Here is a 12,657-nt window from a genome sequence, read left to right on the forward strand (position 1 = left end):
TATGGATTTGATTAAATAATTATGTCAAAGGACGTGGTTGTAACAATTTTTTAAGGGACCCATTTGAAAGAAAACAAGGAAAAGAGTTTGGATTGTGAATAAGATGTTTTCTTCCTAGCTTGCCACGTCATCTATGACTCATCTTCTTCAAAGTGATAAGTATCACTTGGCCGAGTGAAGAAGAAAAGAATCGGCAACCAGGAGAAAAAAAAAAGAAAAGAAAGAAGAAGAAGAGAAGAGATTGAACGAGCTCTCTCGGCCACAGAACCGAGCTCGTGAGCAATCTCCGAGCCACAGATCTTCAGTGCGAGGCCCAGACGAGCTAACCCAGCCGTCTCTCACGTGAACTGCCGCCGTGGAACGAATCCGGGCGCGCGACCACCGAGCCTCGACCGAGCGCGCGACCGCCGCGAGCCGCCGAGAGCGCCGCCGGCGAGGAGACACCGGTGAAGAGAAGATTGAACCTCGGAGAGTTCGATTCCTCCAGAAACGAGGTGAAATTCCTTTTACCCAAATTGAATTCAAGTTAGGGTTTATAAGGATTGATTTGGGGATTTCGAGTTTGATGTTGATTTTTTTGAGGAATTGAGGGTGATAAGTTGTTGTTTGAACTTGATTCTCGATGTTGAAACTTTGAATTGGAGGTTTGAGTTTGAAATCGTTTGGTTTGGTTGATTCTTGGCCGTGTTTATGTCTTGGCCGTGTGAATCTTTTTGGCTGGGAATTTTGAGATGATGAGTTGAGGTTATTGTTTTGATTCTGGCGTTGAAAGTGTTGTTCTGATTAAATGCTCGTTATGGCCAAGTGTGTTTTTCCTTGGCCGTGTATTTGGTTTGGTCAGAGGTTTGTTGACCACGAGCATTTTTATCATTTTGACTGATTTGATCTGATTTTGGAATGATATTTCTGAGCCTCGGGTTAAGTGTTTGCTTGGTTTGGTTCGGGTTTGAGTCAATGTGGATTTTGTGACAAGTTATTGGGTTTGTTGACAAGTTTGGGAATTTTGGTACGAGTTTGAAATTGTGAAATTGACTCGTTATTGGATTCAATGACTTGGTTACAGATCTAGACGGACGAACGGAAACCGGACGAGGCGGAGGTGACGAAGCCGGTTTTGAAGATTCTAAGAAAAAGAGTTATCGAAATTAAAGCTCGATTAACTCCTCTCTCGACGCTCCAGGACGTGCTAAAGGTCTCGGGAAGCGTGTAAAGCAAAGTGTTCTCCGGAATTCATCGAGTTCTTCAACGAACTATTCCGGGTAAGTGGGATTTAAGTTTGAGGCGCCAAAAAGGGGAATGGTGCCTAGTAGAATAATTGTTTATGTTTCTTCGTTTAATCCTAAAACAAAGAGAATCCCTCAGTTAGACAAGATGACCGAATAAGGCTTCGGCCACTAACTAAAAAGATGATAAAATGGTAGGGTTAAACGATTAGCGGGTTAAGAACCTTGAAGCCTTTAAAACTATGTTGAGCTTCTGTTATAGGTTTTACCCCTTCGTCCTGATGAGAGGACAACAGGAGGAGGAAAGACGGTGTCCTCCGGATTCAATCCCGAGAGGAACTGTTCTAGGAGAAGGTCCAGCCTCACAGCTGTCGACAACTCCTTCTAAAATATTTAAAGAGCCATACAGTGAAATTAATAATGTTAATGATGGGCTTTATCCCGATAAGATCTCCTCATGTAATAAGATAGACAGGTAGGCTGTAGACAGCTCCTGTAAAACATAACGAACTCTCGTCGGCAATGTAGCGAGTGGCATTCCTGAAGGCCCTTTAATGGGAAGTCGATGGGTGGCTTCAGGTAAGTCGATGAGTGGCTTACCTGTCCTGAGGGAAATATGAACCCTGAACTAATCAGGGATTGGTGAGGGTTAGCTCCCATCTACCATACGCGCGTCAAGGCCCTCCTACATGTGCTAGTGGATCCCAGACATTAAAACTTCGGCTTTCCGAGAGCTAGGCTCGAGTTTTCGGAATAGCTTACTCATCTCTCATGAGCGGCTGCGGACTGAAGTGTCGATTGGGCCCAGTCCACTGATGTAAGGCGCCGGGATGCGTGAGATGGATGAGATTTTGAGGGAACCGGAGAATGCCGGATTCCTGAATGAATGAATGAACTTCGATAAGAAATTGTTCGTGTTAGCCAGTTAGATATTTTCGGAATAGCTAGGCTCGAGTTTTCGGAATAGCTTACTCATCTCTCATGAGCGGCTGCGGACTGAAGTGTCGATTGGGCCCAGTCCACTGATGTAAGGCGCCGGGATGCGTGAGATGGATGAGATTTTGAGGGAACCGGAGAATGCCGGATTCCTGAATGAATGAATGAACTTCGATAAGAAATTGTTCGTGTTAGCCAGTTAGATATTTTCTTGATGCTGAATGATCGATATTCTGCTGAATCTGCTACCTGCTGTTGTCATTTGCATTCGTCATCAGCATCTATTGTCTGTATTCATCATCTGCATTCGTGCATCTCATGTAGCACTAGGTTAGATATCCTGCTTACTGAGTCGGTGTGACTCACCCCACAATACCCCCTCCCTGTAGATGAAGGAAGCTCAGGCGAAGCGGAAGTGCTAGTCAACGTAGATCTCATGACGACCTGTGGCAAGGACAGATACATGTAGGAAAGACATGTAAGGTTTTATTTTCTTTAAAACCAGCTCGAACTCTGTTTCTAGTTCATTTGATATTAAGTAAGTATTTTATTAAAGTTTTGTAAAATGTAAACACGCGCTGAAGGCCTAGGCCGTGTTTACGAGTAGCGGTCATAAGTAGTTGTAAAGCATTTTAAAAAGAAAAGAAAAATTTTACCGTATTTTTCTACAAACTACTCATGACTTCAATGCTACTCTTTTCAAAAAATGTGGTTTATAAATAATGAATGAGTTGATAGTATGTGAGTATAGGTAAAGGTCGCGGTCCGAGGGCGACGGGTGTCCTGCGGGTCGTGACAAAGTTTTTGGTATCAGAGCCCAGGTTTAGTCGTTTCTGTAGACTGTGAGATCTATCGGTTGACTGAGTATTTCGTTTACGGCTTGAGCATCTACAGTATTAACCATGTTTTAAATGGTTATTCGGGGAGCTATGGGTCGACAAAACGTGATAGCGTAAGAAGGTCTTCTTGTTACGAATGAAGTGATCTCTTAGCTTGACCTTCCATATCTTCAGGACTAGTAATTGTGGTCTCGTACCCCTTCGTCTTTGATCGCCGGCTTATGAACAGATGGTCGCTTGGTTAGTTAGAGTACGGCGAAGTGTTCCTAAGGCTTCTAGATGAAGCAAGGAGCCCAAGTTCACGATAAGTGAACGCTGGACGCGAGTAATTCATCAACGAAGGAGGTACGCAATCATCCTTAAACCATCATCGTATGCTAGTGATCTATTTCCGTTTCATTAGACTCGTGCATGTAAATTGACGAGCATAGAGCTCTCTGGAGCCGTGATGGGCTTGAATAGGTCTTGGGCAGAGTATCCCAAATGATAAGTCAATGTGTTCTGCGATGTTTCACCCTGGATAAGAGGGAGCGCAAGGCAAGATGCCTAACCCATGATGCTGAGAATCAGTTATGGAGTGTGGAATGCGGATTAAGGAGTTCCTCAACAGCTGTTGAAGCAGCTAAACGAATGAGTCTAGAAAGAGACATATGCCTACGTGGACTGTGAACAGATCCTCGTAGAAGGGGTATCGGTTGATGCATGATGTTGCAGGCCTTTGTACTCATGAGTAGTACTGACGTACCCTGATATGTGATGACAAAGTAACTCCACTCCCCATTCCTAGTCACTTTTGGCTGATTGATGATCTCTTCTCCGAATAAGAGAAGCAAGATCTGGTGTAGAGCCCTTGACCAGTGACGGAAGATCACTTTGCAGATGACATGATCACCTAATGATTTTGGATGATAGTATAAATTTTTTTTTAGTGTATAGTTACTCAGTTAAGAAAAAGTTTTGACTAGCTGTGAACAGACTAGTCGATAGCCAAGGAACTTATGGAGGATCCTTGTGAGATAAATGGTTATGCTTGCCGAAGCGAGTTAAAGAGACCATCCTGCAGGATTGTACATACTCTGAGTGATGTGTAAGGGTATGTGTTATCGCTCTAATGTATATTAGTATCACTTGGTATGATCAAATTTCAAATAAACAGGTTGAGGGAAGTGTGACCCTCGATGCTCGAGTAACTGAAGTCGAGCGATCGTTAGAGAGCTCAAATGTCATGATGAGAAGAGGGGCAACAAACTCGCTGGATGATGCGATCGCTCAATCTGGATTGGTAGTTTGGCCAAGTCCAAGGACCAGCTGTCGAAAACGAGTCGTATGAGCCCTTCACCTAATTTCGGGATTAAAGGCGAAGAAGTCGCACTACCGTTTTCCTAAGGTGACCTTTGAGTGGAAGAGACAGTGGACATGCAATTCTGGAAGCAGAGTCTTCAGTGTTTAACATAAGTCATGATCCACCAGTTGTTGAGAATTGGAGTGAAAATATTCAGCCGCTATTGGCTATATGTAGCTAGAATGCACATAACGTGTCGCATGTTGTTTACTAGTGGGTCTAAATGACCTATAAGCTAGTAAAATTTTCATGGCAATGCATGATACCAAGATGACAATAATGAGAGCCATTTTGTTAACAAAAGGTGTTCAAGTGAAGTTGGTACGACAAGGAGGATCCACGAGCACATAGATCCATGCAATGAAAAGATGCGAGATCAATGAACTAGTTCAATCATCTTCAGCTCTGGTTTCAACTTATCAAGCGAGGGAAATCAAGCATATGCATAAGTTGGTTATCACGTCGGTGAAGCAAGTAGAGGCAAGACCAGACTCTGGATCTACGCCCTTGTAGTTCAGAGGGCATGGTGGATTAATGTTTGACAAGGAGACTTGGAAGTCGCAGTCATTGTGATGTTACCACCGTTTGCTAGCATAAACAAAGGAAGAATTACTTCCAGCAACGCTTTGATCGTTGAGGCCAAAAGGAATTTAGCACTAGGTCTCAACCAAGGAGTGGTAAGATGACTCAATAAAAGAACGTGAAGTTTTATGGAATAGGCGAACACTCAAGGAAGGGTGGCATGAATTTGAGTAACAAGCTTGTGTAGTCTGAGGATTAAACCCTTTGTGTAACAAGTTTAGTCCAGAAGAGATCTTCAGAGTTTACGTTAAAGTTGAGAACGTATTTGTCTATGTCCAAGGTTGACTCTTAGCGACTCATCTAGGTAAGCCTAGACAAGTCGATATGACGTAATACTCATAATGGACTAACAAGTGTAGGCATTTCATAGTTGGAAACCCTAACATGGACAAGGGTGAGTTGCGTGCTCTCGGAAGTGAGCTGTATTACTTTCGTGGATGGCTCTGAAGACTGCTCTTTTTGATGGTTTTGAAAATAAGAACCTTGGAGTTGCTATGGATTAACGCTTTTGAGTCCCTAACGAACGTAAGCGATATCAACAAGATAGATCGAGCCAATACATATCTGTGTCATAAGTGACTTTTTGGAAGTATCCTTGGACAACGTGATAAGAATTCCACATGATTAAGATGCGTATGGAGCTGACTCATCGAGATATGCCATATAGCGAGATATGTATCAAACCACCTTAACATAGTTCAAAGAACTCAAAGAGGTATCCGGAAGGGTTGATGGATAAGAGTTTTTCTTACGCTCAAGGTGTTTTATACGTTAACCAAGCCAACAGAACCCTGAGATTTGTAATGACAAGGATGTCATAAACCAAGTGACGATTAAGAACGAATATGTATCATGTTTGGACAATAGTCTATCCAACCAGCTAATGAGAACGACAGTCTTCTCAAAGACCAAGCTACGATCAAGGTACTAGTAGCTAAGATTCAAGGTGGAGATACCTTGACGACAACTGATTGGAAGCAACTTGGGCATCGTGAGTTATTTTCATGTCTTTTGGATTACTCATGTCTCTACCACGTTTAAGAATTCGATGAACCAAGTGTTTGAGGAATTTCTAGATAAACTCATGATCGTCCTTGTGGATGATATCTTCATATACTCGGGAGACTAGAGCGAGGTATGAATAACATGTAAAGGTCAATTTTAGTGGAATTCAAGAGAAATGACCCTAGGCCAGACTCTCAAAGTGTGAGCCTTGGCTTGAAGAGATAATCCTTTGAGTGATGTCCTCATTGAAAGAATGATGGACTGAAGCAATTAAGGAAAATGGTCGTGTACCACGATAAGAATACGCGAGCAAGTTGGGACGAACATAGAGATGTGTGGACATTACCAGAAGGTAATGAGTGTCTAATGTCAACTCCATTTCTTGCATTTTCCCCGAAGAAATTAAGATTTGATGATGATAATTTGTTGAGGCAAGGACGTTGAGTGAGGTTAGAGAACGCAACTATGGTTGATGAGGAAAAGTTTAGTACGTGTTAGTACTGCACTGACCATTCTCATAAAGATTAAGGAAGGGCGTTATGCCGATGTGCATCTGTTTGATAAGAGGTTTGACGCCCATGGTAAGTCAAGGGGCGAGTTTCCACTGTACAACAATGAAGTTGTAACGTGTGATGGCAGGATTCATGTGTCTGCCGATAATGATCTCCGTAGCCAATCGCTACAAGGGATTTATGGAACTCCTTATTTTTTTTCCCGAGGTGTGAAAATGATGTATTAAGACCCGAAAGGGGTATATCGGTGGCCGGATGTGAAGAGAAATGTGGCAACTTGCGTCTAGAAGTATCTAGCATGTCAACAAGTTAAGGCTGAGTATCGAAAACCCGTAGGGTTATGGTAACCCTGGATGTCCCACAGAGAAGGTGGGATGAGATCATGATGGATCTTATGTTGGGTTTCCCCAGGACTGTAATGCGGTCTGGGTGATTGCAGACAAGTTGACAAAGAAAGGCCACTTCTTTTCCATAAGAACCACCTATTACGTTGATAAGGTAGCTAAATTTTGTTATCAACGAGATGGCACGCATGTATGGAGTGCCTCAATCGATCGTTTCTGATCAAGATATTTGATTTGCTTAGAGGTTATGGGAAAAATAATCATAAGCTATGTAAGTAAGCGTTAAGGACCTCTCAAAAATTCGGGACAAAGAGCTCCCAAATGATTCACTAACGTATGAAGTGATGAAATTTGAGAAAAAGGAAGTTAAGCTGCGAGATGTATAGGATCCTTTGAGGTCCTGAAGCAAGTTGTAGCAGTGATTGTCTGCTAGTACTGCGCATGTAAACACTTTTATGTGCATGAAACTCTCAAGCTGAGGAAGCATGTAGAAATCTCTCCTGACCTTCTCTCGACCAAGAAGTAAATTTCTGAGAAAGGTGTGGAAGGAGGGTCGATAGTGGCAACTCTCGATAGAAAGAAAAGCTGTGAGAAGCAGAATCGTCCCCTTAGTAGGAGTGCAATGAGAATGGCACAAATAAGAGAAAGCGATATGGGAACTTAAGAAGAAGTATCCGTCGTTTTCCTAAGTTTCGAGGACGAAACTTTTCTAAGGGGGTAGGGGTTGTGAGACCCGCACAACCTAACTTTCTAAACGCCGTCTCCATATGATTCTCTCTCTCGCAAATAAATAAATGAAATTATATTTCTCTCTCTCGTTTGAATTTATATAGAATTTCATTCCTCTCTCGTCTCAGATAAACGAGAAGATTTTCTCTATACTCCCTCGGTTCACATTTCAAGTGAGATTTCAAGATTTCAAAGGAAATAATATCAAGGAATTTCTCGAAGGAACGAGGAAATAATCGAGAATGAGGAATTAAGAATATTAAGGCCGATAAGGTTTTAGAATATTTTCACGAATGTAAGAAGGATTGTGAAAGTGAAAATATATTTTAACGACCTAGCTGATTTCAACGTGAAAGGAATCCGGAAGGAAATTAGTGAAGTAGATTCCTCGTTATATTTTTTCGTCTCTCGAACGAATTATGGTCCAATGAGTTTATCAAGTGATTTAAATATATTAAGGTAATGAGAAATCTCGGAATGAGTAAAGGAATTATCGAGTTTATCTCGAATAATAAATTAATTCCGGGAAAATATTCCGGAAATTAATTTAAGAAAGACATTCTTAAGGACGAGAATTAATTCCGAGAAACCTTAAATATATTTAAATTATTCGAGAACGAACGAGAAAATTCCCGGTTCGAATCCTATAATTATAATCCGTACGGTTATGGATTTGATTAAATAATTATGTCAAAGGACGTGGTTGTAACAATTTTTTAAGGGACCCATTTGAAAGAAAACAAGGAAAAGAGTTTGGATTGTGAATAAGATGTTTTCTTCCTAGCTTGCCACGTCATCTATGACTCATCTTCTTCAAAGTGATAAGTATCACTTGGCCGAGTGAAGAAGAAAAGAATCGGCAACCAGGAGAAAAAAAAAAGAAAAGAAAGAAGAAGAAGAGAAGAGATTGAACGAGCTCTCTCGGCCACAGAACCGAGCTCGTGAGCAATCTCCGAGCCACAGATCTTCAGTGCGAGGCCCAGACGAGCTAACCCAGCCGTCTCTCACGTGAACTGCCGCCGTGGAACGAATCCGGGCGCGCGACCACCGAGCCTCGACCGAGCGCGCGACCGCCGCGAGCCGCCGAGAGCGCCGCCGGCGAGGAGACACCGGTGAAGAGAAGATTGAACCTCGGAGAGTTCGATTCCTCCAGAAACGAGGTGAAATTCCTTTTACCCAAATTGAATTCAAGTTAGGGTTTATAAGGATTGATTTGGGGATTTCGAGTTTGATGTTGATTTTTTTGAGGAATTGAGGGTGATAAGTTGTTGTTTGAACTTGATTCTCGATGTTGAAACTTTGAATTGGAGGTTTGAGTTTGAAATCGTTTGGTTTGGTTGATTCTTGGCCGTGTTTATGTCTTGGCCGTGTGAATCTTTTTGGCTGGGAATTTTGAGATGATGAGTTGAGGTTATTGTTTTGATTCTGGCGTTGAAAGTGTTGTTCTGATTAAATGCTCGTTATGGCCAAGTGTGTTTTTCCTTGGCCGTGTATTTGGTTTGGTCAGAGGTTTGTTGACCACGAGCATTTTTATCATTTTGACTGATTTGATCTGATTTTGGAATGATATTTCTGAGCCTCGGGTTAAGTGTTTGCTTGGTTTGGTTCGGGTTTGAGTCAATGTGGATTTTGTGACAAGTTATTGGGTTTGTTGACAAGTTTGGGAATTTTGGTACGAGTTTGAAATTGTGAAATTGACTCGTTATTGGATTCAATGACTTGGTTACAGATCTAGACGGACGAACGGAAACCGGACGAGGCGGAGGTGACGAAGCCGGTTTTGAAGATTCTAAGAAAAAGAGTTATCGAAATTAAAGCTCGATTAACTCCTCTCTCGACGCTCCAGGACGTGCTAAAGGTCTCGGGAAGCGTGTAAAGCAAAGTGTTCTCCGGAATTCATCGAGTTCTTCAACGAACTATTCCGGGTAAGTGGGATTTAAGTTTGAGGCGCCAAAAAGGGGAATGGTGCCTAGTAGAATAATTGTTTATGTTTCTTCGTTTAATCCTAAAACAAAGAGAATCCCTCAGTTAGACAAGATGACCGAATAAGGCTTCGGCCACTAACTAAAAAGATGATAAAATGGTAGGGTTAAACGATTAGCGGGTTAAGAACCTTGAAGCCTTTAAAACTATGTTGAGCTTCTGTTATAGGTTTTACCCCTTCGTCCTGATGAGAGGACAACAGGAGGAGGAAAGACGGTGTCCTCCGGATTCAATCCCGAGAGGAACTGTTCTAGGAGAAGGTCCAGCCTCACAGCTGTCGACAACTCCTTCTAAAATATTTAAAGAGCCATACAGTGAAATTAATAATGTTAATGATGGGCTTTATCCCGATAAGATCTCCTCATGTAATAAGATAGACAGGTAGGCTGTAGACAGCTCCTGTAAAACATAACGAACTCTCGTCGGCAATGTAGCGAGTGGCATTCCTGAAGGCCCTTTAATGGGAAGTCGATGGGTGGCTTCAGGTAAGTCGATGAGTGGCTTACCTGTCCTGAGGGAAATATGAACCCTGAACTAATCAGGGATTGGTGAGGGTTAGCTCCCATCTACCATACGCGCGTCAAGGCCCTCCTACATGTGCTAGTGGATCCCAGACATTAAAACTTCGGCTTTCCGAGAGCTAGGCTCGAGTTTTCGGAATAGCTTACTCATCTCTCATGAGCGGCTGCGGACTGAAGTGTCGATTGGGCCCAGTCCACTGATGTAAGGCGCCGGGATGCGTGAGATGGATGAGATTTTGAGGGAACCGGAGAATGCCGGATTCCTGAATGAATGAATGAACTTCGATAAGAAATTGTTCGTGTTAGCCAGTTAGATATTTTCGGAATAGCTAGGCTCGAGTTTTCGGAATAGCTTACTCATCTCTCATGAGCGGCTGCGGACTGAAGTGTCGATTGGGCCCAGTCCACTGATGTAAGGCGCCGGGATGCGTGAGATGGATGAGATTTTGAGGGAACCGGAGAATGCCGGATTCCTGAATGAATGAATGAACTTCGATAAGAAATTGTTCGTGTTAGCCAGTTAGATATTTTCTTGATGCTGAATGATCGATATTCTGCTGAATCTGCTACCTGCTGTTGTCATTTGCATTCGTCATCAGCATCTATTGTCTGTATTCATCATCTGCATTCGTGCATCTCATGTAGCACTAGGTTAGATATCCTGCTTACTGAGTCGGTGTGACTCACCCCACAATACCCCCTCCCTCTAGATGAAGGAAGCTCAGGCGAAGCGGAAGTGCTAGTCAACGTAGATCTCATGACGACCTGTGGCAAGGACGGATACATGTAGGAAAGACATGTAAGGTTTTATTTTCTTTAAAACCAGCTCGAACTCTGTTTCTAGTTCATTTGATATTAAGTAAGTATTTTATTAAAGTTTTGTAAAATGTAAACACGCGCTGAAGGCCTAGGCCGTGTTTACGAGTAGCGGTCATAAGTAGTTGTAAAGCATTTTAAAAAGAAAAGAAAAATTTTACCGTATTTTTCTACAAACTACTCATGACTTCAATGCTACTCTTTTCAAAAAATGTGGTTTATAAATAATGAATGAGTTGATAGTATGTGAGTATAGGTAAAGGTCGCGGTCCGAGGGCGACGGGTGTCCTGCGGGTCGTGACAGTACTGTTGATATTTTCCATATTTTCTCTCTCTCTCTCAACTGCAACTTCTTGTGTTTTAGTCGTGATAATTGTTGCGTCTGAAGTCTTAATTTATTATATTAATGTGGGGCCTACTTGATCCATACTTGGTGTTCGGTACCTGATACATCAAAGCCCGAATGGTTAATTAAAGTAAACCTCTTCACTTATTATTTTTTTTCAAGAGTGCATTGTTGATGTTAAGTTCGTACACTTTTCAATCTCTAGACAAGATATAAGGCATGAATGGTCCAAACGTTGGTTGGTTTTATTTATGGCGTAAGTGTTTCAAAGAATTCAAATTGAGGGGGTTTTGTGAAATCCCTAGGCGATCATAACTGAGTTTTTAGCCTATTTAAATTGGCTTTCGAGTTTCCATTGATGTAAAAGACACATTTACAATCATTAGTCTTTCTATCCAAGGGAAAGTCTACTGGTGACCTTTTTTGTTCGCCAATTGCTCATTAAATTCAACTTGCATGTCTGACTTCCAATCAGGATTTAAGAGTGCTTCATAGACCGAGTACAATTTGTGGCTGGTGATGAGAAGTTCTCGAGGCATGTGACCATCAAATGACTATTAGTGATGAGCGCATGGACTATTTCTAGTGTATGGTGACTCAGAGAAGATGTTGAAGTAGCATAATTATTCATCACAAGAAACATGTTCAGTTGATTATGCGTCGTTGATAAAGAATTCTGGTTTGGTGAAACGAGACTAGAGAGATCATGTACAATCTTAGTGAGGACAATACTCGGCTGTTGAAGTAACCGAGGAGAACAAGAAATTTTTTTACTGTGTTGGAATCATAGAAGTTGGAATGGCTTACCTTTCTCATAAGTGTTAAACATAACAGAAGATGAATACATGATCACCATTTCGCTAGGAAAAAAAAAGGGTCTTTAGATGCGGACAACTTTTGAGAGATGAAAATTCCACCTGACTTTTGTCGCATCCAAAAGCTTTTTTTGTCCTAATGTTTGTGATTAATACTTTAGCCAAGAAAACACTTGTGTTTGTTGAATGACCTCGTATACGGATAGCAAGCACAATTGAAGGACTTAATTAGAGACATATAATCATGACACTTCTGTTTGTTGAATGACCTCGTATATCGATAGCAAGCACAACTGAAGGACGTAATTAGAGACATATAATCATGCTTGCTCTTGAATAAACCTCTATCCCAGATTTGATGACAAGGACAAAAATAAGCATCATGTTCGCAAAGTACAATCTAGTAAGGAATGATTCGCCTCAATATATTCAAGAGGAAGAGAATTAGCCAAGAGTGTGAGGCCATTTTCAAATATCACTACTACAAATGTTGGATTCTACAACTCATATTCTACAACGTTTACGACTAAGTGTTGTAGAAACTGGAGATTCTACAACCTTAAAATAAGTATTATAGAAACGGGGTGTTTCTACACCCTTATGGCCAAATGTTGTAGAAGTTTGGTGTTTCTACAACACTTACTAAAGTGTTGTAAAATTTCAC

The 12,657-nt window shown here is 41.7% G+C and overlaps 2 long non-coding RNA genes across 2 annotated transcripts; both read left to right on the forward strand.

Moving 5' to 3' along the window:
- Positions 1–376: 376 nt before the first annotated feature.
- LOC149384078 (uncharacterized) lies at positions 377–2,612 on the forward strand. The gene is made up of 3 exons (XR_016301922.1): positions 377–494; positions 1,064–1,259; positions 2,549–2,612. It is a non-coding gene; the product is annotated as an uncharacterized LOC149384078 (long non-coding RNA).
- A 5,942-nt stretch (positions 2,613–8,554) lies between these two features.
- Positions 8,555–11,131, forward strand: LOC149384079 (uncharacterized). The gene is made up of 3 exons (XR_016301918.1): positions 8,555–8,672; positions 9,242–9,437; positions 10,727–11,131. It is a non-coding gene; the product is annotated as an uncharacterized LOC149384079 (long non-coding RNA).
- The last annotated feature ends 1,526 nt before the right edge of the window (positions 11,132–12,657 follow it).

This window comes from Urtica dioica, chromosome 10 (assembly GCF_054948205.1).
Source record: "Urtica dioica subsp. dioica isolate 48M chromosome 10, U.dioica_male_clone48M_v1_H2, whole genome shotgun sequence".
Taxonomy (NCBI): domain Eukaryota; kingdom Viridiplantae; phylum Streptophyta; class Magnoliopsida; order Rosales; family Urticaceae; genus Urtica; species Urtica dioica.